Here is a 5,437-nt window from a genome sequence, read left to right as displayed (position 1 = left end):
GTTGTTAATGAGGAAAATTCAGTGATTGGGTTATTAAAATTCCCTATTTTTGCTCCATTAATCTGAATATTTCATATTTTTGTAAATACACAACCATTTTAATTATCATCAATTACATTAGCATAATTGGGCAAGCTAGTTTCTAATAATTTCCTTTTAAATCTTTATTTATTGTGAATTCCTCCTTTTGATGATATTATTGATAACACTGATGTATTTATAAGATTGTATTTTTTAAAGTAACATTATGTAACAGTTAATCTATTTTATGAGTTTTCCCCATAAAATATTAGCTCTCTGTTGCACTTAGGTCAATGTGAGTTATTTTTGACTTTGAATTTTATTGATCTCTTCTTTGATTTCTAAATATTTTTATTTTGTGTTTAGTAGCTTTGTTTTTTTACTTTTTTTTCTTCTCTAATATATTTGGTTGTGTATTGAATTTATTAGACTGTCCTTTTTCTCTTTTGTTGATGAAAGTGTTTAAAAATATAAAATTTCCCCTCAGTCTTTTTTGTCTCATTTTTGTTTCTTCCTTTGATTAAATTATTCATTGTTTCTCTGGTATGTTCTTTGATTCACCAATTTCATAAGGTTGTTATTTAGTCTCCATTTAAGTTTGAATACTTTCTTCAAAGGTCTTTTATAAATTTTAATTTTTATTGCACTGTGGTCATTAAAAGATGTGCATTATATTTTGTTAATCTGTGTTTATGAGGCTTTTTTTGGTCATAAAACATAATTAAGTTTTGTAAAAGGGTCACAAGTAACTTAGATATGTATATTCCTTGCTATTTCCATTTAGTATCTGCTGGACATTTATCATATCTAATTTTTCTAAAGTTCTATTCAGAGCTTTAAGTTATTTCTCATTTTTCTTTTTCTTTTCTTTTCTTTTTTTTTAGATAATACATTTGTTTAGGTCTGAAAGGGTCTCTCACTATTATGGTTTTGCTGCCCACTTTAACCTGTAACTTTATTAACTTTTCATAAAGTACTTAGATATTATGCAACTCATGCATGCATATTATTAATATTATTTCATTGTCTATCATGCCATTAAGCATAAAGTAGTTTCTATTTATCTCTTTTAATCATCACTATTTTTGCTGTTATTTTGCGTGAGATTATAATCGTTACTTCTGCTTTTTTTTAGTTTATCAGAATCTTTTTAAATTCTGCTCTAGTCCCTCATTTTTAACTCCATGTGAGTCTTTTTTGTTTCACTTCTTATTTCTTTTAAACAACATTTTTAACTGAAAAATATGGAACACTTTATGTATTTGCATGTCATCTTTGCACAAGTGCTAATTTTTCTGCATTATTCCAATTTTATAATATGTGTTGCCAAACAAGCACCCATTTTCCTTTTCCTTTATTCAAGATTTCACAAATTATCTGCCTCTACCTCATACAGGTAGGAGAGCCCAATGGACTCTGGAATGTACAGAATCAGAGCTGAAGAAAATGAGTCCTTGAATCACAGGATTTAGAATTGGTAGGGACCTTAGAGAGAATTTCATTCAACCCCCTTATGTTATAGATGAAGATACTAAGGTACAGAGAGGTTAAATGACATGTACCCAAGATTACACAGAGTACAAGTAACAAAGTATAGACTAAAAATAAACTCTTCTGCCTTCAAATCCACTGTACTTTTCACCATATATACTGCATTTCATTTGAGTAAATTAGTTGGATAGAAAGAATGGATTTACCTTACTAATATGATCCTTGATTAGGAGCTAATCAAATATTGTAAGTATTCTTTCAATCAGTTTTTCCCCCTTTGGAGGCAGTACTGAATAGGGCCAGCATGGGTCAAAGACAACAAGTGGCTTCTTCCCCCTTTTCTTCCTTTTGTGGTGTTTGTATTAGTATACTATAGGCAATTTGGTATTGTAGTGAATAGCATTGGACCTGGATTCTGGAAGAATTGAGTTCAAATCCAGCCTCAGGAACTTAACTAGATATAGGACCCTTGCAGATACTGTATTTCACCACATAATCATCACCACTGCATAATTGTTGCACTGTTCTGGTTTGTGTGTTTTGTTTTGTTTTTAGTCCAAAACTTGGTGTATAACCTTTCATGACATAATTGTCCCATGGTATAGTTCTGTTCTTCACACTGCTTAAAAGGTAAACAAAGTAGCAATATATTCACCAGTGGCACTTGGATATACATTTATGTCTCATGCATTGCAAGCCACAAGCCTAGAATTCTCAATATATGCTCATTGTCAGTATATTTCAAAAAGTTGACTTGCATGGTTTGTTTAGAGTGTTGCAGTACTAAAAATATTGTTACTCAACCCAATGAAGAGTCATAGGCACAAGGGGAACAGCAGGGTTGGGATGGAGGTAGGAGGGTGGGGATGTGGGGGTGGTAAGTGCAGGTGTAGCTGCCATGAATAAGTCACATGATATAGTGAGACTTACACCTGCCCCCGCTAGTTAAACTATATAGTTCATCTACCAGTGATACAGTTTAGTAATAAATGATTTCTAAGTAATACCAGCACAACTTATTTTTTAAGCTTCACATAATGGCCATATCCCACATTTTTGCAAAAAAAAAATTTGGCACAAAATTTGTGATGATTATGTGGTGAAATGTGGTAACAGCCTCGGCTACCATATTTTCAGCTGTAAAGTAGGGATAACAATATCACCTACTTCCAAGCTTTTCACACAAACCTGAAAGCACTATATAAATACCAGGTTATTATTATTGCTAGGTAGTAATAGTTGGGCTATTTGGGCATATAGCTTTCTATACTCCTCATACTATTCTAAACTATTTTTGTGTTATAGTAGGGATTTGTCACTAGTTCCAGGTTTTGGGCTATGTATGTCAGTTACATTCTAGTCAGGATTTTCATTTTCATTCTTCATTGCATGGTTCTTTTCTGCTGTATGAATGGACTAACTGATAAAGAAAAACTCATTAGCTTGATATTTATCCTTAGCCTTTTCAGTAAAGAGCTAGGCAAATGACTTCTTTATTGTGAGGTTCATGTAGGGGAGCAAAACTCTTAAGGATCATAGAACCAATGTTAGAGTTAGCAGAGACTTTAAAAATCACATAGATTAGGGGTTTGAAGCCATTTTTGCTTTCATGGACCCATGTGGCATTGTGGTGAAGCCTATGAACCACTTCTCAGAACAATGTTTTAAAATTCATAAAATAAAACATATAGGATTACAAGAGAAGATGGTTATATTGAAATAAAATTATCAAAATATTTTTAAAAATAAGATCATGAGATGATATGATGATAGACTTAGTGAATTCTAAAGAATCAAGTAAAAAACTATTTGAAATAATCTTTAGCAAAGTGTAAAGCCAAACATGAGCAACTTTCCAGAGGACTGCTGCTATGAAGAGCTTTCAAGGTTCTGATTACACAGTATAGTGAACTCTTTATTTATTCAGTAGCAAACTAGGACAAAACACTGACAGAAATCCAAATACAACATTCAGAATGTTATGGCATAACAACTTATCACTAAAATGGCCCCATAGTTTTAAGCAAAACATAGCATCCACTTAGTAAGTCCTTCATTTAGTAAATCCTTAATTCACCCTTAAGGATGCAATCCTCCTTAATTGACACAAAGTACAAAGGTCAAAGTCCTCCACCCATGGAGTGAAATTAAGTTGTAACATCTTCAGTCACTACTAAGTACCCGCTTAAGGGGTAGTGGAAAATGCAAAGGCTATCCACCCCAGGTCACAATTAAGTTACAATATCATCAGTCAGAATCAAATACCCAAGGAGAGGTCTTGTCATCTTTACTCAAGGTAGGTTCTCAGCTTCCATGGCTCCTCTTCCATGCTCCCAGTTCCTACCTGAATCCACCAAACTATCACTTGGGTTCAAAGGCAGGAAGCTCCCAGTTCCTTGTCCAGTTCCTGTTCCATATTGAAGCTCACAGTGTCCAGTCCATTTCAAGTCCTTCACAGTTTCTGTTCCTGGGAAGACAAGTCTTAACAAAGCCACAATAACATCCATGCACATTGATGGCATCCTCATCAATTCACTTTCTGCCTGTGAAATCAACATAGACCCAAAACAGACAAAGTACTGACACCACAGTCATGCTTCCTCTGGCAGCTCTGATTGGCCCTCAGAAGTCTTTGGCAGCTCCAACTGGTTCTCAGAAGAAGCTCCACAACCATAAGTTCTTTTCTCCACCCTGGAACTCTCCTCCTCAGCCTCCACACTGCTTGCTCCAAGAAGTTCTGACTCTCCAGCTTGTGCTTTTCCTCATATAAGATATTAGCTACTCCTTGTTCCAGCCCCTTCCTCTTCCATCAGGAAGTCCATCCCATTGTGGGATTCACAAATTCTGGGTCTTAATATCTGACACAATCATGAGCTTAGAACTAAGTGCTAAGTACCTGGTAGCTTGCCAGGTATAAAGGGATCTTCAAATTCCATTACCATTACACAAAGTTGCAGGATATGAAATAAACCCACATAAAATCATCAGCATTTCTATATGTTACTAACAAAGCCCAGCAGCAAGAGATAGAAAGAGAAATTCCATTTAAACTTACTTTAGGCATTATAATATATTTGGGAGTCTACTTGCCAAAACAAACCAGGAACTATATGAACAGAATTATGAAACATTTTTCACATAAATAAAGTCAGATCTAATTAATTGGAAAAACATCAGTTGCTCAAGGGTAGGTCAAGCTAATATACTAAAAACGACTATTCTACCAAAATTAATTTATTTATTCAAAGCCATATTAATCAAAGTACCAAAAAGTTATTTTATAGATCTAGAAAAAATAATAACCACATTTTTTTCTGGAAGAACAAAACATTCAGAATATCAAGGGAGTTAAAGAAAAGAAATGCAAGGGAAGGTGGCCGAGCCATACCAGATCTTAAATTATATTATAAAGCAGTAATCACCAAAACTACTTGGTACTGGTTAAGAAATAAAGTGATGGATCAGTGGGAGAGGTTAGGTAAGGAGACAGAGTAGTCAATGACTATAGTAATCTACTGTTTGATAAGCCCAAAGACCCCAGTTTCTGGGATAAGAACTCACTATTTGACAAAAACTACTGGGATAACTGGAAAATAGTATGGCAGAAACTAGACATAGAACAACATCTTATACCATATACCAAAATAAAGTCCAAATGGGTCCACAATTTAGATATAAGGGCTGATACTATAAGTGGAGAGCAAGAAATAGTTTACCTCTCAGATATGTGGAGAAGGGAAGAATTTATGACCAAACAAAAGATAGAGAACATTTTGATTACATGAAATTGAAATTACATTTAATTACATTAAATTGAAAAGGTTTTTCACAAACAAAGCCAATGTAACCAAGACTAGAAGGGATGTAATTTTTACAACCAGTGTCTGATAAAGGCTTCATTTCTAAACTATATAGAGAATTGAGC

At 34.0% G+C, this 5,437-nt stretch overlaps 1 pseudogene; it reads right to left on the bottom strand.

Moving 5' to 3' along the window:
• Window positions 1-1,259: 1,259 nt before the first annotated feature.
• Window positions 1,260-1,359, bottom strand: LOC138150347 (U6 spliceosomal RNA; annotated as a pseudogene).
• Window positions 1,360-5,437: the final 4,078 nt, after the last annotated feature.

This window comes from Petaurus breviceps, unplaced genomic scaffold, assembly GCF_028583685.1.
Source record: "Petaurus breviceps papuanus isolate PSGF00001 unplaced genomic scaffold, PetGlider_PUasm1.0 90865, whole genome shotgun sequence".
NCBI classification, from domain to species: Eukaryota; Metazoa; Chordata; class Mammalia; order Diprotodontia; family Petauridae; genus Petaurus; species Petaurus breviceps.
The sequence above is the reverse complement of the archived record's forward strand: the minus strand, read 5'-3'. Positions and strand labels throughout refer to the sequence as shown.